This window comes from Pleurodeles waltl, chromosome 3_1, assembly GCF_031143425.1.
Source record: "Pleurodeles waltl isolate 20211129_DDA chromosome 3_1, aPleWal1.hap1.20221129, whole genome shotgun sequence".
NCBI classification, from domain to species: domain Eukaryota; kingdom Metazoa; phylum Chordata; class Amphibia; order Caudata; family Salamandridae; genus Pleurodeles; species Pleurodeles waltl.
This window is the reverse complement of record NC_090440.1, coordinates 1698689827-1698715314: the sequence shown is the minus strand read 5'-3', so window position 1 is coordinate 1698715314 and position 25488 is coordinate 1698689827.

Genomic DNA, 25488 nt, shown 5'->3' with positions numbered 1-25488 from the left:
TGGGTACCCTTCAGAATCCTGAAGCCTAACACATAGTGAGTAGACCCATAGTGGGAGGAGGAGGGATTGGTCGCCACATCTTCATTTTGCTTGCATTCAGGTTGTGACACCCAAGACCTGCAGATTTGCATACCACGCTTAATGAAACTGACAGTGTGTCCCTTGATGAGTCCTTTGTCAGCACGTGCTGCGTTTGGACCCAACACGTACCTCCCGTGGAAGAATTAATGTATGCTGGGTCTAGCGAGATTCTCGTTAAGCATGGCTGAGGGAGGGAAATATTGCTAACATAATAAGTAGCCACATTTTTAATGCTCGAATATAGTCATTACAAGCTATTGCCTTACATCAAAGTCAACTCATTAAAGAAACAAACCTAAATCTCCAATAATGTACTACTTCCTTGGGGGTGTGTTCAGTGTGTTGCATTTGAAGTACGGTTCCTCGGACTTTAGTCCTGGAAGCATTCTTCTATTTAGCATTTGGTAGTACCAGGTCAAACTCTACTGACAAAGGACAAAATAGCCATTTACTCGCCAGTTTGTGTAAAGTGTGCACCACATTTACACTTTCTCCCTACCTTGTTTACTCGTTGAATCATGAAAGATCGTATGCATGTCCCGGGTCACTCTCCCACTGTGTGCACCACAGAGGTTTGTAATTTTAACAAGCAGTGCGCCATTCTCTTCATTCTTCCTTCTCTAAAAGATGTGCTTTGCGCGCCAGAGTTTTTATTTTAGTAACCTAGATTTCAGTTTGTTACAAGTGCTGACCACTAAATGTCGGTTAAGTACTAGTCACTTCATGTGAACCTGGATTGTTTGCATTCGTTGAACCCGGACCTCACCCGACGGTATCTGAGTTGGCTGGCTGTGAAACACAGGAGCCATAGTGCTGAGTAAACATTTAGATAAATAGAAATGTGCTTTCCTTTTTGTTGTGCAAGGGTTTATCGTTAATCATTCTACCTCGGATTATTGTTACCGTACAATCCATGACCAATAAACACACACATACATACGTGTGCTTAACCGAAAACACCGCTTGTGTGTTTTTTGTTTTTTCTTAGCTTTGCTCTTAAAAACTGTAAAAGCTGTTGTCAGAATGTTGAAATATTTAAAAATTGTAGGGGGGACAACCAAAGGGTGTTATTTTATGTTATGTTATATTATACTGATTTGTATAGTGCATTAATCACCCAAGAGGGTATCCAGACACCTGGGCAGGTGTGTAGGTCTGAGGTCTCCTTGGTGCTTGTACAAGAGCCAGGTCTCCAGCTTCTTGCAAAACGCAAGAAGTGAGGAGGAGGCTCTGATGTGTTGAGGGAGGTTGTTCCATGTAGGAGAATGAGAGACCTCCAGTTTTGTTTTTGCAGATGCGAGGAGTGTGTGGAAGTGAGAGTGAGGTATAGCGTAGGTGCCTGGTGGGTTGTTGAAAGTGTAGGTAGCTGTTCAAGTATTCTGGCCCTGTGTTGTGCAGGGCTTTGCATGTGTGAGTGAGAAGTTTGAATTGGCTGAGCTTATGAATGGGGAGCCAGTGAAGCTTCTGAGGTGCAGTGTGCTGTGGGTGCGGCATGGGTCTTGCAGCAGTGTTCTGGATGGTCTGGAGTCTGTGTAGGAGTTGTTTGGAGAGTCCGCCATAAAAAGTGTTACCATAGTCCAGCCTGCTGGTGATGAGTGTTTGTGTGATGGTCCGTCTGATGTTCAGAGGCAACCATTTGAAGATTTTTTGCAGCATGCGTAGGATGTGGAAGAAAGAGGTGCGGACTAAGTTGACTTGAGTCCCATGGAGAGATCTTGCTGCTGAAGATGAATACTTCCAATTGTCTAAGTTGAGCTTCAGGTAGTTGGTTTGCATCCATTCTGCTACCGTAGTCATGCATTTGGTGAAGTTGGTTCTGGCCGTGGTTGTTTTGTGCGTCAGGGAGAAGGTGAGTTGGATGTTATCATCGTTAGAGATGATAGTGATGCCTTGTGGTTAGATGATGTTGGCAAACAGTGTTATGTATATGTTGAAAAGGGTGGAGCTGAGGGCCAATCCCTGTGGGACTCCACATAGCAATTTCTTGTTCTCTGATGCGAAGGGTGGCAGCCTGACCCGTAGGGTCCTTCCTCTGAGGAAGGAGCAGATCCATTTGAGAGCAGATCCTTGTATGTTAATCTTGTGGAGGCTTCTGATTAGGGTCTTATGGGAGACACTGTCGAAGACTGCATAGAGGTTGAGGGCCACTGTTTCTCCTCCGCCCAGGACAATTGCAATGTCATCGGTGGCCGCGATAAGTGCTGTTTTGGTGCTGTGGTTCCTTCTGAATATTGATTGAGTGTTGTCTGCAGGATGGTAAAGTTCAAGTTGGGTTGTGAGTTGCTTGTTAATGGCGTTCTCAATCACTTTGGCTGGATAGGGAAGCAGGGAGATGGGTGGAAGTTTCTCAGTTGATTTGGGTCGGCTGTGGGCTTCTTGAGGAGGGTGTTAATTTCTGAAAGTTTCCATTAATCTGGAAAGTGTCGGATGTGATGGAGATGCTATGTGCATTTCCATGCGACAAAGGGCTTTTCCAAAAATGAGTCTTGATAACGAGATAATTCACCTGAGCTGTCCAAGATATAGTTGCAGAAATCAATAGCCTTCTCCAGTCACCAATCAGGAGCCTCATTACAAATGCACTAGGTTTGGCCTTATTAAGTCTGCCCACAGGATTAACTGACACAAGGGCCGAAGAGACAAAGTTAATGGGAAAATAGGAATCACCAGGATATCGGTTCCAGGTAAATTCCCCTGCAAATCTTCATTTTGCCCTGGATATTTAAGCTTTTTTTTTTATAAACATGTTTTATTGAATTTTGTAATAAGGATACATAGAAGGCATATTTTCATACAAACACAAGCATAAGGAGAGCGAGTCTCCTGTTTAATAGATACAATCACCATTTACGATTCATTACTCCCTCCTACCATGCCCCAAGGGTCCATCAACATCACATAACGTACTGTCTAGTTTAGCAGATAAACCATAGTATTCCCACTATTTACCTCAAATTTATGAGATTTTTTTGGGGCATCTATGAGCTCTGTAGATTGGTTACCTGCCTGGCACATCAATCCATACCAGTACTCCATTGCTTAACAGTGGGGGATCAGTCTCCTCCATCTCCTTGACCCATTCCTCCCACCTCTGGCAAAACACTCCTTAGTCTCTGGACTGTTATTTATCAGGGTGCGGTACAGCTGGAATATACTACCCCATCCTATTCCTCCCATCAATAGCTTGGTCTCAGGAGGGATAAATTCCAGGAGATCCTGAAGGCGCAGTACATAACAATTAAGAGCATGTTGCATTTGGAGATATTTATAGAATTGAGTGCGAGAAAGGGAGAACTGGTTTGGAGGTCAGTGAAGGAGTACTTGACTGAACATTCGCCATATGTCGGCTAGTGTAGTGATCCCAACCAAGTCCCATTTCTGGAAGCCCTCCGGTTGTGCCCGTTGCCCCAGCAAGCAACCTGTCCATAGAGGGGTTTGACCCGTGAGGCATCTGTCTCGACCCATAAAACAAAGGGCACTCTGTCACATTAAGAGTATCCCCCTGGTAATCTTCAAAATTGAGAGGGGGGTGGTCGACCATAGACGTAGTGCACCACATCATCCAGGCCCAAGTCACCCAGCTTTAAGTAATATTTTGGGTCATCCCGATGCCCTTCAGCCAATGATTTATAACTAGGAGATGGGAGACCCAATAGAAGAGGTGGATAATCACTGCAGCAATCCCTCCATCTTAAATTGACCATGCCAGAGGAAAGAGCGGAGTAGTGCCATAACCTTGCAGAATGAGGCATCAGGGATGTGGTATGGGAAATTCTGTAAAGTGTACAGGAAGCAGGTTAGTACCATTATTTCAATCAGGGCGACCTGACCTAGGAGTTTGAGAGGAAGGTTTTGCCAGGTCATTAGGTTGTTTCTGGTAATTTTCATAAGGGTTGTCAATTTAAGAACGTGGGCATGTTTGAGTAGAGTGGCAATATGGATCCCCAGGTATTTAAAGCTAAGACGATGAATGGGGATTTCTTCCCACCAGACAAACAATGCTCTATCCCCCCACACTGGGATAGACTTTATTTAGGTGTAGGCCGGAGGCCTTTCAAATAAACAGCAAAGCGAGGGCCAGAAGTACTGGAGTCAGCGAGGTACAGAAGAACATCTTCAATGTACAGTGTGATTCGGTCTTCAGGGGCTCCCTCCTATCCCTAGCCCCTCACCCGTGCATCACATCTAATTAATCTCACAAGGGCAAAGAGGAAGGGGAGAGAGAACAGCCCTATCGGGTTTCAGGTTCAATTGAAAATGATTCAGACCACACCCCATTGATTATAACCTTCTCTGTTGGATGGAAATACAGACAAGAAATCATAGCACGAAAGTGGGCACCAAATCCCATTCGATCCAGCACTGTACGCAGATAATCCCAGTCAACGGTGTTGAAAGATTTGTAAAAATCAACAAGTAGAAAGGTAGTCTCTGTATTAAGCTCATGTATGTGGGTGAGGGCGAATTGAAGGCACCGTGTACTATGTCTCGTGCTGGTACCAGATACAAAGCAGCATTGGTCTGGATGGATTAAAGACCCAATGACCACCTGGAGTAATGTGGTCAAAAACGTTGCAATTATTTTAATGTCTATATTGATTAAAGAGATGGGACGGTATGCCCCACAAGCAGTGGATGACGGGTTAGCATTAGGGATATGAACGATGGTCACTAAGTCAAGCTACCACAGGAAGGATACAGTATTTAGTGCTTCTGTATACAGATTAAGCAGATAAAGGAATATTACGTTTCAGAAGGTTGAGTAGTGTTCGAACAGAAGGCCACCTGGGCATGGGGTTTCCTGGGTTTAAATCCCTGATAGCCCCTTGAATTTCCTCAATTGTATTACGTTTGTCTAGGGATGTTGTTGGGTAATATTGAGAACAGGGAAAAGTATGTCTGCTAGTAGTGGTTGGGCCGCTCAACTGGGGGAGCCTGGGCAATAGGTGTAGAGGTCTCTATAATAGGGAGCAAAATCAGCTACTATGTCTTCAGCTGTGTTTGCAAAAGTCTCGGAAGTAGTTGTCGTAGCAGGAATAAAGTAGGATTGAAGGTTTCTGGTCGCTAGTTGGTATAGAAGGACACTACTCTTGTCACCTTGTTCGTAGATGTGTTGGGTGGTTGCGTGCCAGCACTGATGAGCCTCATGTAGAACCAGGTTTTGGAGTGCCGTTCTATCTAATTCGAGTTGGCGAGTGAGAGTTTTAGTAGCATGTGTTGCAATCTCGGTTTCAGTGCTTAGGACAGATGCCTCGAGGTCCATCATGTCCCATTGTATCTAAATCTCTCTCTCTCTCTGCCTCAATTATCATGTCACCACCCCCTGAGTCGTTGGTTTACATGCTGTCCATAAAGTGCTAGCTGTAGCAACCTTATCTTTATTGGTATCGAAATAGAATTGAAATTCTTCAGTCAAGTGTGTAACCAGGCGCTCATCTGTAAGTAACCATGTGTTAAGGTGCAACATAGGGTGCTGGTGGGGGGGCTGGCGAGCCAAATTTGAGGAGTTGTGGATAATGATCCAACATGCCTGGGAGAATCATTGAAGCTGCTAAGTGGTGGGGAGATCGACCGCCAGAGGCAAAATATAGACTATACGGGACATATTACAACTGGATGCTGAGGTATGTGTGTAGGCAGTAGCTTTCGGATTCCAGACCCTCTAGGCATCGCAGAATCTAAGGGAAAATAGCCACGAGGCAAGAGAGCGAGAGTGAGCCCGCAATCACTGGTGATCGGGGCAGGGACGTCCAGAGTACTATCTGATACTGCATCGAAGTCCCCTCCCAGAAGGAGTATGCCCTGGGGAAGGTTTATTAGTTGAGTTGGGTCTTGAAATGTCTACTTATGTAGTTGTGAGGGAATGTAAAGTCTAAGAAGGGTGTAAGGCTTCCCCTCTTGGGTACCCACCACCCTAACATATCTTCCCAGTGGGTCATGTAGTACCTGGGTAATCAGAGAGCTACAAAAGGGAAAAGGGAGTGTGGTGGTGAGATTAGATAGTCCAACCTGTATAGTTGCTGCTATGCAGTTTGGAATAATAAAGGAATGGCTGTCAAGTACTCGGTGAAAGGGGGATAGTGGCCGAATTAGAGGATGCCCCACATATTGTGGCTGCATAAACGTAAAAAGAAGGGGGCAAAAAACAATAAAGACATACCTATATCCCTTGAAATATAGCTCAATTGCTTCCAAGGTGGACTATCCTATATAACCAACAGATCATACTCTCTGGGAATAAATCCAGGGCATAGTAATATCACCAGAGAGGGATGGAGGATAGCTTCATGGTGGGGTTAAGTTTGACCAAGGGATGTCATCAGTCCTGCAATGTGTGTTCCTAATTTAAATACTCTTTGTTCCTTCACGACCCATCTAAAGTCATTCGGAGAATGTTGGTTCTCAAGGAAATGTGTATTCATTTTTGTGGCCAAACGTTGGCAGTGAATAGTGCCGTGATGTTCGTTAATCCTGAACTTAATCATTCTGGTAGTCATGCCGATATAGAAAAGGCAACAGGGACACCTAATTAGGTAAATGTAGTTTTTAGTATTACAGTTAGTCTGTCTAATGAGGTGCCATGTACCTAAACGTCCCAAATCAATTGTTGTAATTCTCATAGAATGTGGACAGACACTGCATTGGCCACATGGTAGTGATCCTTCACTAGAGGTAATGTCCATAGATTTGAGAGGGTGGTGGTCTTCTTTGGATTGTGTTAACGTGGTCTGGTATGGACAATCAGGTCTCTAATTTTCCAAGTTCTCTTAAGGAGGAACACAGGTGGATCAATATTTTCACCTCTACTTTTCCAAATAGCCCATATTTTATTAATAATCTTTTTAACATTATTCAAGGAGGATGTGAACGGCGTCACACAAGTTAATCTTGACAGTTGAGGTTTTGGATAGGTCATAAACAGAGTCTCTGTGTTAATATTTCTGGACCGCTTCCTTTCCTTGATGACATTTTGAGGGTAGTGGCGATACTCCAATTTATGTGAATGTTTTTTGGCCTGTGTATGATAGTCTACTATATTGCTGCAATCGAGTCGGAGTTGAAAGAATTGCCCAAGGGGTAGATTGGTACAGAGAGACCTCGTGTGATGACTGTCAAAGAGGAGAAGACTATTTCTGTCTGTTGGTTTCTGGAAAGTTGATGTCTGTATCATCCCTCGATGTAAGGTGACTGGAAGATCCAAAAAGGTGATTTCTTGTTCAGAGGCAGTGGCAGTAAAGTTTAAGTGCTCTCCATGTGTATTGCCCATTCAATAAATGCCGGGACATCTGCATTGTTGTCTTGCCAAATGATCAAAATGTCGTCTATGCAGCGTCGCCATACCTTGATGTTTCCAGTAAAGGGATTACCTAGATCAAGTATATACTTTTGTGCAAATCTAAACATATAAAGGCAGGCCAAAGAAGGAGCAAAAGTACTGCCCATAGAAGTCTCTCTGATTTGGTGGAACAGCTGATCTTCAAATTGAAATAAATTCTCTTTAAGAGCAAGAGTGGCTCACTCAACCACGAAATGAGTGAAAGTGGGGGAATCCTATTGCTCGGATTGTAGCATTTCATCAATAACTGTTAAGGTAGCTTCCTACAGTATGTTTGTGTATAGTGCCTCGACGTCCATATTATCAAAACATCTGTTGAACCTCTTGAGTTGACTTGGTCAATCAGAGTTAGGACAGCTTTGCTGTCATTCAGGTACGTGAAGGTACACTGTACGGTAGGCTGTAAGAAGTAATCGCAAAATTTGGAGAGAGGTTCCAGTACTGATCATATACCTGACACTATAGGGTGCCCAGGAGGAGGAGGTTTTCCTTTATGTATTTTGGGCAGACAATAAAAGTAGGTGTACAAGGTTGTTTGTTATATCAAAATTCTGCTTCATGTCAGGTGAACCAACCAGACAGTTCTGCTTCTTCCACCATAATCCTGATCGACCACTGAAGTTGGGGAGTTTGGGTCACTCTGTATGAGTTCATAAGATGAAGTATCTCCTGGAGTCTCAGGCATTCTTATTTGTACGCTGTAGTATGCTGGATCACTATGGCTCCTCCATTATCAGCTGGCTTTATTGTGACCCCCTTGTCATTGGCTAGACTATCGATTGCTGCTCTCTCCTGTTTTGACAAGTTATAAAAAGGCCGTGTGGGACGTACTTTCTGGATACCATTCATGACTGTTTATTGCCTTTTAGATTAATAATGCTAAGATCACGTAAATCATGAGCAAGACCAAATGATAGAAATACAGAAATATCACAGGCTGTCCAAAACGCCTGAAGAATCTCAATCTAACTAAAGCTTTTATCATTAAACACTCCAAAAGAACAATGCAGAATAACAACAGAATTAAGTGAAAAATAGAAACAGCATACATTTGGTTTGTGCATTTGAATTAATTCCAGTCATTTAAGAAACAATCAAATTTAGACATTAGGTCATGTATCCCTAACCATTACTCTAATTTGGAAAGCATGTGTGGGCTTCATGCAAAAAGAAAAAGAAGACAAAAATGTATTTGAAAAACATCCAACGAGGGCGCTAACCAAAATAAGCAGTTGGATTTTCTAAGGGAGAAAAACCTGTAAGAAAGGCAAATGCACATTGGTTATACCTCTCCTAAATGGATCAGAAATCAGTTGTGTCTTCATCAGCAGAGCGGAGGAACATCAGGTCTTCAATAATCAGCATAAGGACATGAAAAGGAGACAGTTCAGTAAAGTTGGGCCTAATATAAGTGAACTGTTAGAATCATAGACAAGAGCTAGGCAGCATCTCAACAGAATCTCTAAGAATGGTGAACTAACACATCACCTAAAGCTTTGCCATATTAAAAATCCCCAAAGTTACTAACTAAGCCTCTATTGGACAAGACTATGAGGTGGTTTAGCGTGCAGCCTATAAAACATAATCTGTGCTTCAGATGTATCTCTTCATGTTCTCTGCACCCAGTATTGGTTTACGCTGTCATTCCTCTCTCATCTCCGGTCACCAACTTCCATACAAAAATTACTTTTAAACAATATGGAAACATGACATGTGCTTCCAGAAAAAACAAAAACTCGAGCAAGAACAAAATATGCAACGTAAAAACGCGACATTGAGCACTGAGGCTCATTGTCTAAAACTAAAAAATTTTATTGCGAGGAAATATACAACACAAGCAATAAAAGCAGGACAGAAATTTCCATTGTGCAAGTCACTAGGGATGTTTGAGGAAACATCATTTTGCAGACTTAGCACACATTTAAACATCATGTTTCGGGAACATTACTAAAACATGCAGCCTTTTTAACTAATGCTAAAACATTATGAATAAAACATTTCATTTAAACTTAAACCATCAATCTTTTAGTACATATTAATAATCATTCCTTGTCAGTATATTTAATTATGATTAAACAAAATACATTTTCATTAGCCATTAGTATTTCATATAATGTACGTTGTTTATGGTGTCCGCTATGTCAGCTGCACATTTGTTTTTCTAACACACGTTTTTCAGTTGGGCCTTTTAATACACGTTATTTTACAATATGTTTTAGTGAAACATTTTTATTACTAATGTTTGCTCTCTAACAATCCCTCCTCTGACAACTATATGTGTTGTTACAAAAGAAATACTTATTAATAGTTGTATTAATACTAATGAGACAATTCAAAACATAGTTTGTTCAATATATCTATTATCTCTTGGTTTTCTCCAGGTTGCAGAATTTCCTAATTCATGAAAATATTTACTTCTCATCTTTTCCATTTTAATTTCTTCCCTCCTCTGTTAATTTTTCATCTTATGTATTCTTGATTATAGAATCTGGTTAATAGAAGACTGCAACTAATTCCATATGTCAGTGATAAGCTACGATATGTAAGTATATCTTGCACTGATGGAGGAATCTGTGCACACACATAACATTCTCTCGCATCCATTGTCTCAACATATTCATACAACAAGCGATAGATAACATTAGAAGAAAGATCTCCTTGTGAGCTGTCTAACTGTAAGCATTTCTCATCCCTATTAAAGTTCTCTAATTTAGAAAGTGTAGTAGTCTCTGGAGGAGGTGTATAATTAGTTTCAGTTTTATCAGAAACACTCATACTTACAATCAATAACAAACTTATCAACACACATACAACTGCCAATCCAACACACATACGCTTGCAACACCCATTGTTTCTATTGCAATTGCGATTGGTATCCATGACCTGTAAAGAATCAGAAAGTAAAAGAAAAAAAGAATAATAGATTTAACTATGCAGACAAACAAAAATCTAAAATAATCTTCAGTCTTGTTTGCAATTGTTTACAGCAGCTTTCAGACGTTTTCCAGAACATGTCGAAAATCGGTTTAGCAGCTTTGTCAAAATCAGTTTCAAATGTGTGTTGTTAGATCATAATCTGCTGATCACAAACTATTACTTCCAGTGTGTAATATGTCTCTTGTTCGATTGGCAATGTGTTTTCAAAACTCAGTTCAAATGCAATTTCAAGTTCCAAAATGTAGAACTGTATTCTCACGGTCAAAACAAAAGGACATAAACTTGTGTTCCTATTCATCAGCTGCAAGGTATGCCCATTCAGGATCTGAGTATCTTCAACTTGCAACTCTCTCTCTTTGATCTTTGATTTACACTTATTTCTTCTTCACTCAGATCTGTTCTTTCTGTTTCTGCCTCTTCTGTTTTTTCATTTATGCTCAACAATACATCAGGAAACTTTTCAGTTGTGTGCAAAGTAGGTAATTTATCTCCTTTCACAGTTTTTCTAGACAGTGATGGCAAAACTAGACATATGATTCTTCTTGGATCCGCAGGAATTTGACAAGAACTTCTTTGACTTGCTTCCCCTGCACCATTAGTCACTTCAGGAGGAGTCAAATCTGCATGACTTTGATTCAACTCAACTCCACTTTCGGCTTCTTCAGGAAATTAGATCTTCTTTATCTCTTTTTCCTGATCATCTGCTTCAGGGTCATTCCTCCTCAGACTTGACTCTCCTGCTACATCCGCTTCTGATACTGCTGATAGAGGAATATCAGGATTTTCCCCTATTCTCTCAGAGATACTGCTGGATCTTCACCAGTCTGCACTATCTTTACTTTTGCAGTCTCTTGCTCTGTCTTTGTCACTTGTTCTTCTTGAGACTGTATTACACCAGCTAGTGCTTTCAGCAACACTGAGTCTTCTTCCAAAGGATACAACACTTTGCGAGTATGACTCGCATAGGTCCAGTTCAGAACTCCAGTACACTTCACTGCAGTCGTCGTCACCAGAATAATCTGTTAAAGACGCTTCCACCTAGGCTTCAAGCAAGTCTTCCGCACATGCCTTTTGATCACCACCCAGTCACCAGCCTGAATACTGTGACACTGATCTTGGGATGGTAGCATGGCTATTGCTTCCACCTGGTGAGACAAAGAGCGAACCATATCAGCTAGACCCTTGCAATAATCCAGCACTAAGTCATCTATTATGTTTACAAGTGCATTTGCAGGAACAGCTGGGAATTTCATTGCTCTGCCCATCAAGAATTCATGCGGGGAGAATCTAGTCTTTCTGTCAGGTGTTCTTCTCATGCTCATTAGAGCCAGTAGTAAAGCATCTGGCCATTTCAGATTTGTGGATGCACACATTTTGACCAATCGAGCTTTCAGAGTACCATTCATTTGCTCTACTAACCCAGAAGCTTCAGGACAGTAGCTTTTCCTCAATGTTTAAGGCTGAACATAGTAATTTAATCACCTCGTTGTTGAAGTGACTTCCTCTGTCCGATTCTAAAGAGGCCGGGAAACCAAATCTTGGTATCAACTCTCTCAGTAACAGCTTTGCTACTGTGAGGCTATCATTTCTATGTGTAGGGTAAGCTTCAATCCAGTTACTAAATATATAGGCAATCACCAACACATATCTTAATCCCCCACAAACAGGCATCTCAATGATATCCATTTGCATTCTGTTAAGTAGACCACCTGCTCTTCCAGTGTGACTCAAATTGACAACAGTTCTTTTTCCCACGTTCATTTGCTGACATGTAATCCATCTGTGACAAATTGCTTCAGCAACCTGCCTAATCTTTGGATTGAACCAGGACTGCTTAAATGTTCAAATCATTGCATCTCTGCCAATGTGTGTTTGACCATGATAGTATCTTGCCAGTTGTGTCAGTAGATAGTTTGGCAAAACCACCTCCCCTTTATTTGAATCCCAGAATTCATCAATTTCTCTTTGAATGCAACCCAATTTTATCCAGCTTTTCTTTTCATCTTCTGGAACCTCATCCTGGAGTCTCTTTATCTCCTCCCAAGTATCAATCACGGTCAAAATGTAACTTTGACTTGTCTCACCAGTAGTCATTGCACCAACATTTTTCCATTCTTCATTAAAAGTGATACAATTTCGTGTGCAGAAACGAGCAACCTGATCCACATAGGAATTTCCCATGGAAATGAAATTGTTTGATTTCTGGTGAGCACTACACTTAACTACTGTAATTGTTTTCAGGCAATTTTAGGGCTTGTAACAAATCATGAATTCTATCACCATTTCTAACTGGTGAACTCTCTGTGACCATAACTACTTAAAAGTCGTGTACAACACCAATCCATACTGGTTGTCTGTAAAAATCGTAATCTTAAGCTGTGCAGAAATATAGCATGCTCTAGTAAGAGCCATCAATTCAGCCACTTGTGCAGAAAATACTCCTTGAAGCCATGATGCTTTAAATATGCCAGAAATTGTTCACACAGCATAACCAGATTTCAAAGTTCCTGCAGTGTCTCCTGAACAGGAACCATCAACAAAATTATTTGATCATTTTTCTCTAACGGCGTATCCTAAATATCAGATTTGGGCTTGGTGCATAATTCAGTAACCTCTAGGCAGTCATGTTCAATGTCATTAACATTTTCAGATTCAGGAATGTCTATAGGTAGCAAGGTTGCTGGATTAAGCACAGTGCACCTCATAAGGGACACATTTGGAGAACCTAAAATCAACAATTCGTATTTGGTTAATCTGGCATTTGTTAAATACTGAGTCCTGCTCCTGGTAAGCAAGACCTCAACCAAGTAAAGGACCAGAACAGTTAAAGGATGTCCCATCACAATGCTCTCGCTTTGAATGAGACTCATTCCAACTGCGGCCACATTTGCTAAGCAGCCGGGCAAAGCTGCAGCCACAGGGTCTAATGTAGCTGAAAAATAAGCTACAGGGTGATTTATGCCACCATGTAACTGCGTCAAAACAGAAAGTGCACAGCGATCATGTTCATGACAAAACAGTGAAAATGGTTTTGTGTAGTCAGGCATTCCCAGAGCTGGGGCTCTGCATAGACTCTCTCTCAGCTGAATAAAAAGCCTACATGCAAGCTTCATCAAATGGAACAGGATCAGTGACGTTCTTGTGGGTCAATATCTTTAAGGGCTTGGAAAAAAAAGAAAACCTGGGAATCCATTTGTGGCAGTAACTCACCATTCCCAAAAACATCCCAACATCTCTTTGAGTAACAGGAGGGTTCATTTACAAAATAGCTGTAACATTTTCTCTGGACACCTTCCTTGCACTTTTCTCTATTTGATGTCCCATGTATTTCACTTCTTTTGACAATACTGTAATTTTGCTGGGACACTTCATATCCATTTTCACACAGATTATTCAATAAGGCAATAGTATCCTGTTTGCATGCTTCTTGTGTCTTTGAAGCAACCAATGAATCATAAATGTACTGAACCAATGTTGATTGGAAAAGGATTTCCAATGATTTGAAATTCTTTTTCAACACCTGATTAAATATGGATCGGGATTCTGAACAGCTTTGTGGGATCCTACACCAACAATACACACAATTGCAGAATTTAAAATGGAAGAGAAATGGACTATCCTCATGCAGAGACACTGAGAAAAAATGCTTGTGACAAGTCCACTACTGTGAACCATTCTGTGTCACATGGAATCTGGAACAAGATCACTGCTGGATTGGGTACCACTGAACAACATTTGACCACAATTTCATAAGAATTTTCTCAAATCCTGAACAATGCAAATTTCCCAATTGGTTTCCCCAAACCCATAAGAGGTGAATTACATGGGCTGCTCAGCACTTCTTTCAAGAGTCCTTGCTTAACGAAATCTCCAATTACAGGAGTAACTCCTTCAATTACCTCTGGTGCCAAGTGATGTTGAGGAGTTTTCGGGAAACTGCATTAGGTTTCACTGTGACTTTGACTGGTTCAACTCTTGTAATTAGACCAATATCTTTTCCAGAAAGTTCCCAAACTTTTTAAATAACTGCATCTCGTAAATCATTTGGCAGGTCGAATACTGTAAATGCAGGATAAAGGGTGATCAATGGAAACTCTTCATTAATCAAATTACATTTTTTAACTGGTAAGCAGGATTCATCATCACCACTATTTGTTTGGATGGCAATTCAATCATTTGTACAAGTAATCAAACATCTTGTCATGCACAACAAATCTCTTCCCAATAAGCATACTGGACTTGAGTCATACAGTACGAATCTCTGCATGCCTTCAAAATTACCAATTTTCACACTGATAGGCTCAGTAATCGGATTTGTCAAGTGCTGATTCACTACTCCTAACACTTGTGCTATTTTCCCAGAAAGTAGCACATTAGGGACTTATGCAGTTCTGACAGTAGAGGATGTAGCTCCTGTGTCAACCAGGAAAGAAACATCATGACCAATTACTGTTCCATTTACTTAAGAACCACTCTGATCCACCTTTAATGAAGCTGCTGCATACATTCTTGTTCATCTGAACTCTCACTCACAATTTCATCCTCACTTTGTAGGGGGTACTGCTGTATGCATGGTTGACTGTTTTGACTTTGACCCATGTTCTGCTAAGGAACCACCATCTGCTGCTGTGCCATTGGAGCTTGAGGTATTTGCATTTGCTGCTGTGGCATCATTTGCATCTGCTGTTGCATTTGCTTTTGTGGTACCTGAAAATGTGGCACCGGCTTTTGCGAAATTTGCATTTGCTGAGGAATTTGCATTTGAGTATTCATATTCTGGACATTTAAATTAAGATTCTGAATTGTCGGTCCTCTCAAATTTTAAAATTGATTGTTTTCACTCATCTGCACAACAACTTCTTGTACCATCATTGGACACACCTGTTTCCAATGCCCAAAATTACCGCAAGCATGACAAGGTAACATCATCTTCATTGTCTGCATGTCACCAGAATTAACATTAGTATTCATATCAACACCTACACAAAATTTCCGTTTCAGTTTCCAAAACCACTATATCCTCTGCCTCTTGCCAATCCCTGACCCTGAACATCTGCATGTTTCCCTGTTGTTGTGGAATTCTCTGCATCTCTGATTGTGCTGCTCTAATCTGCATCACCATTGCCTTTTCTTTCAGTTTATTTTGCTTCATTTCAATCTCACCACTACAATATTTATCAAACTGTAATACTTCATCAATTAGTTTTGCTTGCCAACAAATCAAATGACTCTTAATCATTGGCCAATGTCAGGTCTCAATCCTTATACAAATGTGGACACAAAATGAATCATGTCTTTGGGTTCAATTGTTTCTGTACAACTGCAGTGTTTAAATGCCTGTAACAACCTTTAATAATATGCATGTATTGGCCCCCTTGCTTCCTGAGCTGTCCTATCAATTCTCTACCAATCAATATTTTAGGGGAAATTCTCAACTTCAAAAATTCAATCACTTTGTAATAACTTTTCATTACTTCAGGAGATAGTGCACCTGTAACTGGATCTTGTGAAGGTTCTCTTGTCGGCTAATCAACATTCCTTTTGCCCTCAATCCACAAATTAGCTACTATTTCTAACAAGGTATTTAAATCATCCCACAGGCATTTTGCAAGTTTCACAAACCTGGTACTATTCCACTGGCTTCTCTCTCAATCTCAGGTAATCACTTTTAAATTACAAAATATCACTCCTACTCCAAGGGACATGAACATAATTTCCTCCAGGAATGTCTCTCATTTGTAGTATTTTCACTGGACTATCGGTCTGCTGTGTGTCAGTAGTAGAGTTCAATTTTGCAGACTCTCTTTTCTTTACCCATCTGCCTTCCCATTTATCTAATGCCCCCCCACACCTGAATACTTTGGATTCATTCTGTAATGTGGAATTTTCATTCCAGGTGACCTCATGTTCTCTATGTCTTTTGAATCAACTTGTAATGTGTAACTCCTATATAATGGTTTAGATTTCTCAATATCCGCTTCATAGTTTTCTGATCAATTCTAGTGTGCCAGTCCTGCTCTGTTTATAACATATTTACACATGAAGCATAATTCATCTTAATTATATGAGTCAATTCTATTTAATTCAAGTGCTCCCTCAATCATTGCATTTAATTCTAATTTCAATCTTGCTAACTTCAGTGTTCTTTTCCCTTCAGCTGCTGTTTTCACTGCTGATGCTCCACTCACTTTCTTCAACCAATCTATTAACTGTTGAGCTGTCAAGCCTTGTAAAGAAACATTATTATTCCCATTGGGCATGAGTATTACATGGCGAACCCATCACTCTCTCAGGTGTCATCAAAATTGAATTTGGATTTAAATTTGATTTCTCCAAATTCTGAGAAATCCTGGAATAGGTTAAATCTATAAGCGGACCTGTCAAAAGTCTGATTTAGTAGAGTCATAACTCTCACAGTAGCATTGTGTCTCTCCGTTTCTGCATTTGAATTAAAAATATTCTGTACATTATTCTCATTATTTCCCTGGGCATACAATAGAACAACTGGACCAATTGTGAGAGAAACTGTTGCTTCTGGGCTTGATTGAATCTTCTGAATTCTCAAGTAAATTACTCCAGAATTCTGAGTTGTAAGTACCGAGGAACTCGTTTGCGTTAATGTTCCTGGAGTATACCTTGGCATTGTCTGATCTTGACTAACAACCTGCACAGGAGTCATTGAATTAGGTGTAGCCTCCACCTGAAGCATCAGTGGTTTCTGGTAAATCTGTGGTGCCACCTGTACTGTAATACCTGGTGCAGAACTCACAATATGAACTGTAGAGTATACTACAGGCTGAGCTACAGTCTGAATCACTGGAGTTTGAGTTACTGTAATAGCAGGAACATTATTTGCAACCTGAGATGAGATGGGGCACTTGGACTAAGAATAGCACCTGGACTTGCCTCTTGTGCTGCATGTGGTGGGGAGACGATTTCTCAATAATTGTGTTATAAATTCATCATCATCTGAGTCACTATCATAAGTCAGCGATCTCTTAGTTTCATCTGACTTACAACCAGTTTCCTCAAGGTCCTTATTCTTTTTCCTCGTCTTTGGTCTATCACTGTCCTCTTTCTCTTGTGTGAGTGCAGGATACATTCCAATATCCTGTAAGGTTTCTGTTCTCCAAAATTTCTGCTCATTGTCCCATCTTGCTTCTAGCAATGTTTTCTAAGCTTTTTGCATTCATCTCTCAAATTTCTATTTCTCTTGTTGTCTGGCTACTAACTCCCAAATAGCTAAGGCTTTGAATTGTGCTGGTCTCAGAGGGGGCTTTAATTCATAAAGGAGTCTTCTCAAATTCTCAAAAATTCTCATATTAAAACTTCCATGAGCAGAAAACTCTAAGCTCCCTTCCTTCTCTGTAATTTTTTCCTGTTGTTTTAACGAAATACATGCTGAAGGACCCTTCTCTTCAATTACAATGTATGCCGGTGTACCTTCTGGTGAGGCGATTTCTCCTGTTCTGACTCAAATAAAACCATCTCCTCTTATCACACTCTTTAACATTTTGAAAAATTTCATTTCCACCTTTAATTGACTTGAAACTATCAATTAAATTCAAACAGGAAGTAATTCAATCCCAAAATCCTTTTCACTTGCTACTCTCAACCAATAGCTCCTCACGGTTGTCCACCAATACGTTCACAGCTCTTTTTTCACCAACCGACCAATCACAGCACTGACCCAATGATGTCACACTCACACACACAGCGGCTGACAAAGTCTTGCGGACTTGTCCTCCAAACTCGATTCACCCGAAAACTAAATGCAAAATATTGCAAGCACCAAAGAAAAATCAACAAACCTCCTTGTCTGCTTACTAAAGGAAGGGGGGCAATCATTTCAGAAGCCTTACGGAACTTTCGACTGCAGCTTTTAGCTCTGACAGCTACTCTTTCGACGTATGGCTTTCTCTCATGCACAAGTAATATTCGACCAGGAAATTTCACCCTCGACTAATACCAGATCCTCCTTCAGCTCCCAGGAATCACCAATATCTATCAAAACTAACACTCCCTTAACACACTCTCTAGGAATACTATTTGTCAACTACGCCAGATTGACCAAACACAGCAAGCAAGTTACAACAACAACCAAGTGTCTTATACAGTTTGCAATACTCCAGAGTCTTAGACCAACGCAGGATCTGTACATCAACAACCACGTGGGCAATTTTTTAGCACAAAAAAACGTTACATTCACTTGAAGTACAATGACTTCCCTACACTCAACCTCTGGAGTACACAAACTCCCTACTTCTCTCATACATCACAATTCACCTGCGATTTGCCAAAGTATTGCAAGCGCAAACCCTACTTCGAACTCAAACAACACTTGGAACATATCATATTTCATCTAAACAAGCACTGGCAAAAAAAAAATTCATTTAGACAAGCATTGACAAAGCCAAATTTCCAAAAATCAAAATTTCAACAAGCATTTGCAAAACCAAGTCTCTCACTTCTCTCCTATTGATATAAAACTATCAAAACAAGGATGTTTCCCTCCTATTGCGACAAAACCAACTGATGATTCCCTCCTATTGAGACGTAACCATCCTCTTTTGCTACCAAATTCTGTGGGTGTGTCAGACCTTATTTTATTTTATATTATTATTTTTATAAGGTTACATGTAAAGGGTAAAACATCTATTACCCTCAGAGGTCGACTCGGATCTTTGGACTCAGACAGGAGTGAGAAATCCTCCAAGCAGACACTATGAGCCAGTAAACATCAAATATATCATCATATAATCAAAATAATCAATTTACAGTCAGTAACTTAAACATGCCAGGGCCTATGTGGCCATGAATCACCACACCAGTTTAATAAAGTTTAAACATTTATTGCCCTTTAGATTAACAATGCTAAGATCATGTAAATCTTGCCCAAGACCAACGATAGAAATACAGAAACATCACAGGTTGTCCAAAACGTCTGAAGAATCTCAATCTAAATAAAGCATTTATCATTAAACACTCCAAAAGAACAATGCAACAGAATAACAACAGAATTAAGTAAAAAATAGAAACAGCATACATTTGGTTTCTGCTGTTGAATTAATTCAAACCATTTAAGAAACAATCAAACTCCTAACTAATACTCTAATTTGGAAAGCATGTGCTGGCTTCATGCAAAAAGAAAAATAAGGCAAAAATTTATTTGGAAAATATCTAACTAGGGTGCTAACCAAAATCAGAGATTGGATTGTGTAAGGGAGAAAAACCTGCAAGAAAGACAAATGCACATTGGTTATACCTCTCCTAAATGGATCAGCAATCAGTTGTGTCTTCATCAGCAGAGCGCAGGAACAACAGGTATTAATTAATCAGCATCAGGACATGAAAGGGAATCAGTTGGCCCTAATATAACTGAACTGCAAGAATCATAGACAAGAACTATGCAGCATCTCAACAGAATCTCTAAGAATCGTGAACTAACTTACATCACCTAAAGCTCTGCTATATTAAAATCCCCAAAGTTACTAACTCAGGCCCTGATTTATACTAGCGCAGGTTTGCATCAAAATGTTTACCGCCGGCTACCGCCATTCCTAGACGCCAGCTGGGCGTCATATTTAAGGAATGACGTTAGCCGGCGCTAAGGCCCGGTCAGCGTCAAAAGAAATAACGCTAACCGGGCAGGGGAGGCGTAGGGAAGACTCGGGGTTGTGCGTCAAAGAATGACGCTAGTCAGGTTAGCGCCAAAAATATTGACTCTAACATGACTAGCGTAATTTTTTGACGCACAACCTCCATGGACATGACTCCTGTCTTTTCAAAGACAGGAGTCATGCCCCCCTGCCCAACGGCCATGCCCAGGGGACTTAGGTTCCCTGGGCATGGCCGTTAGGCACAGTGCCATGTAGGGGGCCCAAGTTAGGACCCCTATGGCACTTAGGAAAAAAATGTAACACTTACCTGGACTTACTTTTGATGGGTCCCCCCATCCTTGGGTGTCCTCCAGGGGTGGGTGGTGGTGGCAGGGGATGTCCCTGGGTGCAGGGAAGGGCACCTGTGGACTGCTTCCATGGTCTCTGCCCATGGAAATGAGCCCACAGGTCCCCTAACGCCTACCCTGACCCAGGCATTAAATAATGGCGCTAAACAGGCTTAGCACCATTATCTAAGGCCCTCCTCCTCCTGTGCGTCATTTTTGCACTGGAGGATAAATAAGGCGCAAATGCCTTAGAGTCATTTTTTGCCCGGGAACGCCTACCTTGAATCTCATTGACGCAAGGTAGGTTTCCACAGTAAAAAAAAAAATACGTTAACTCCTATATTTTGACGCTAGACGGGTCTAGCGTCAAAATACAAATATGGAGATAAGTTTGCACCAGATTTGCGTAAAAAAATGTCGCAGATCCAGAGTATAAATATGCCCCAAAGCCTCTATTGGACAAGACTATGAGGTGGTTTAGTGTGCAGCCAATAACACTTTATCTGCGCTTCAAATTTATCTCTTCACGTTCTCTGCACCCAGGATTGGTTTATGCTGTCACTCCTCTTCGTCTCCGGTCACCACCTCAGTACAAAAATTACATGTAAACAAAGTGGAAACATGACATGTGCTTCCTGCCAAAAACTAAAACTTGAGCAAGAACAAATTATGCAACATTAAAACACAACATTGAGCAGTGAGGCTCATTGTTTAAAACAAACCATTTTTATCTCGAGGAAACATACAACACGAGCAATAAAATCAGGACAGATATTTCCACTGTACAAGTCACACAAGATGTTTGTAGAAACATTATTTTACAGAGATAGCACACATCAAAACATCGTGTTTTGGGAAAATTACTAAAACACGAGGCCTTTTTAACTAATGCTAAAAAATTGAAGAATAAAACATTCTGTTTAAATTTAAACCAGCAATCTTTTAGTGCATATTAATATCAATAATGATTCCTTGTCAGTACATTTAATTATGATTAAACAAAATACATTTTCATGAGACATTACTATTTCATATAATGCACATTGTTTATGGTGTCTGCCATGTCGGCTGCACGTTTATTTTTCTAACCAAGTTTTTCAGTCAGGTCTTTTAATACACATTATTTCACATTATGTTTTAGTGACACATTTATATTAATAATGTGTGCTCTCTGACACTAGTAGGGGGAGAAACATGTCAACCGCAACTCCTGTGGTGTAGATAATGAGTCTCGCACAGAATTTGGTTTTCCCCCTCTTTCATATTTTTAGTTGAAGGAACCGCCTTCTTTTTCTTTCACATCTTTTGGTGGAAAACAGGTCATTATACCTGATATTTTCTCTTTCTGTTTTTAACCTAACAGAAACCATAGGTCCCAAATAACTCTCCTTAAATTAAAATGTATCAATCCAGTGCCTATAGTGAATTTTAACCACACTTATTCTAGTCCTCCTCACATTTCACTTTTCCCGACAACCAGGAGCAAAATATCTCTGGCAAAGTGCCCCCATGTGCGGCCCATCAGGCATTGCAGTTCCGTCCTGATGAGGAGCAATGCCTGATGATGAAGCATGTCACCTATTGGTGAGTGAGGGTACTTGCTTCTAACAAACTAATGTGTTTGATGACCTGATGACTCCCCACCTAATTGGTTGTGTGGTGTTCAGCGCATCGGAACAGTGTACCTTGATAGTATTTGCAGTATCTGGTAATCACCAAAAAAAAGGACTTGTGGAGGAGGATTGCTGTACCCCGGAACCTCTAGTGAAGCCAGAATGAAAGATGTGAGTATAGCTAAAAGCGGCGCAGGAAGGGACATTGAGTACCAAGGAGGTGGGTCTCCTGTTGGAGAGCTATAGCAGGGAGGTGACACTGAAGGGACTTAAGGACAGTAGTGCAATTGATACATTCCAGTAGACCATTTGCGTTCCAGGAGATGCGAGTAAACTCCATGACATGGTCAGCAATAGGTAGGTGGGAACCCCTAGTAGGTGCAACAGCAGCTGGGTCATGGAGTAGATAGGATGACAAGAACAGCATACCTTCACAGTAATCATTAAAAAAAAACAACAACCAAACAGAACACCAATAGAACAATCCCCACCACCCCCGCCCCAAACTTCTTTTCAGGAAGCATCTTTCACCTACAAAAGTCCCAACAACAAAAAACTGAACACATAAATTGGAGCAATTGAGAGAACCCCCATCCATTCTTTCACCAAACATTGTACTCAAAGTATCAAGCACCCCAGGCCAAGTGTATAGTCTGACATTGAGTATTAGTGTGAATCACAAGGCTGGTAACTCTACCTTAAGGTCGCAGCTGTTGCATCCCCTTCAGACTCGGAGAAGGCCTGGGAGGGCGGAGGTGTGATGCCGACCATGGAGTCGAGCTGGGAGTCATTCTGATCTGGTATTGAGGTCAAATGGATCTCTCCCATTCCCCTTTCTTGTTCCTAGGTTTGGGTTGATGTATCTGCATCAAATATCTGCAGGGAGGGGATTGGTATGGGCAGGTTGTAGATCTCCTTTTGGTGAGGGGGTCATATTTGTGCAGTGATCTTTGTTCAGTGGCCCTTTCCAAGCATCCTCGGGGTGTCAAAGAATTGGGTACAGGAGTTATGCACCATCTGAAGTCTCGCAGGGAAGAGCAGGGCAGAAGAAATGGACATCGCCCTGAGTTTCTGCTTGATGGCATCAAAAGATTTGTACTGGGTTTGCGTTGTTTTGGTATAGTCGGGAAATATAATGCGTGGGGATTGATACATAAGCTGGTCACAAGTCCGGGGCTTCTCTGAGGATTGTGTCATGATCACGAAAGTTCACAACTTTGACGATCAGCGGCTGTGGAGGGACCCGAGGAGGAGGCTGTTGAGTCAACGCATGGTGCGCCCTCTCGATCACAAAACGCTGACAATGACTCCTCCAGCATCCAAGAGCAAAGCCATGTCTCCATGAAGGTCATTAGATGAGGGGGCTCGACCCTCTCCTGGAATCCCACTATGTGGAGGTTACTTCTCCGGGAGCAGTTCTCAGAGTCTTCCCCCTGACCTCTAGGGCACGGACATTCTTCGTGAAGAAGGCCACTGTGGATCTGAGGTCAGAGGAATCAGATAAGCAGCCATTGACCTCTGTCACCTAGCCCCAGAATATCCTCAAGACCTGTCTCAGCAGGGCAACCTCAACACTAACCTCTCCAATTTTGGACTCCAGGGCCCCTTGAGATGTCTGAATAGCCTGTAGGATGTGTTGCACGTCAGAGGGTGCCAAGTTGGGTCTCCATCAGGCAGAATTTTTTTCGCCGTTGGTAGGCAGATCAGAGTTCAGCTAGATATCTGAGGGGGGTCTCTCAGAGGGTGCACACTCCCTCAGCCAAGCCTCACAGTGACTACATGAGGGTAACCTCAGCCCCGGTGCAGTGCACTTTCATGGTAAGGGCCTCCCGCCTCCAGAAATTAATGGTCGCAATGGGGAAAATAGAGAGCAGTAGAGCACCAGAGATTAAATCACCACTAGACTTTCACCCTAAAATCCCCTCATGGAGTTTACAGTGCCATCCACCTCAAAGTTGGTGCCTCGGGGTAAACGGGTCCCCATGGCATACAGCAGGCACAGCAAAATCCTCCACACATCGACCGCAGGCCTCCCAGTGCACTCGGGCCTTTAGAGTCCAAATCGCCTGATTTATGGTGTCCGGCGGCCACAAAGCCACGCTGCAAGTGCGGCAAATACAGGGCGGTGCGGCAGGATCCCTTCCATGCCACCTGCCCCAGCAAAGAAGGAGATCACACCCCAGGCCACCAGTGGGAGTATTCCAAGCCACAGCACAGGCCCCGCACATCCGGAGGGCAGCAGTCAGGCCTGGGAGGACTGCAATGCAGCCCTGGTGAGGTCTGCCATCATTACAGGAAGGCGAGGCACAGCAGAGCGGGAAATCACAGTTTGCTTCAGACCCCCGGGAACCTGTGGCCTCCTCCACCAGCAGCCTAGCAGTCAACAACAGATACGGGCAGCCGCCATGTTAAATGCCAGAGAGGAAGTGCGGCCTTGAGGTCTCTGGTCCTCAAGGTGAAGAGAACTCCTACCTGCAGGGGACAGTGTTATGGGTTCCTTTCTGGGGTACAGCCTCTCATTTGCACCTTCAAGGGGGCCCAGAGCACTGGCTCAAGCAGGATTTTTTGGGAAGGTGTAGAAGCACTTCTAAAACACACCCGCTTTCTTGCCTGCTCCATCTGCCTCACCGATTTAGGCTTCTTTTACCAGCTGAAATCTACAGGTAAAACTGAACACAGTTGGTGTACCTGCGGATCTCATAATTTCAATGAGCATAGTATAGATGCCGTACCTAATGAGGGCCCAAATCATTTAACATAATCTGTTTCTTGGATTTTTGCACAATGTTGTAACAAATGTATTGAAAAATTAAAAACGCTGTCACAATTTTACAATGGCCAATAAGGAGGGCTAAATTATTTTCATTTGGTTTTAGCACAGTACCGTATATTTTTATAAACTGAAGGTACTTTACTTGGGGTGCTCTGATCTGTTTTCCTGAGATACTCTGTTGACTGAGAACTCTAATTTAAGATCACTCCTCCATGTCCTGTGGTGCTATCATCATGGAGTGTTCAGATCTTGAGACGTTGTGGGTGCTCTTACGCCAGGGTTTCTTTAATCCCAAGTTTTCTTGTTTTAGCTTAGGAAGGTTTCATCATCAGGGACACTAATAATGGGGTGTTCTAACCAAGGGATGCTCTGATGCATGTGTACTCTCATCCTGATGTGCCCTCATCCTGCTGTGCTCTAAGCCTAGTGTACTCTGATGCTTGGATCCTCTCATCCAAGGGTGCTAATATCTTTGGGTGCATTGACCGTGAAGTGATCCATTCCTGGGGTGTTTTGATCACTGTTGCTCTGATCCCTTGGTTCTCTCATCTTGTGGTGATCTGATCCTGTGGTGTTATGATACAGGTGTGCTCTTAGCCTAATGTGGTCTTGTTATGAAGCACTCTGCTATTGGACTGGACTGATTTTGCAAAACCCTGATGCTAAACTCTTGTCCTTGAGGTTTGCACTGGTCTTTGCTGTTCACACCCCAGGGGCTCTCATCCAAGGAGGCATGGATCATTGGGGACTCTATATCTCTTGTGGGTAATCCAATGTAATATTCTGGTCCTGGTGTGTTGTA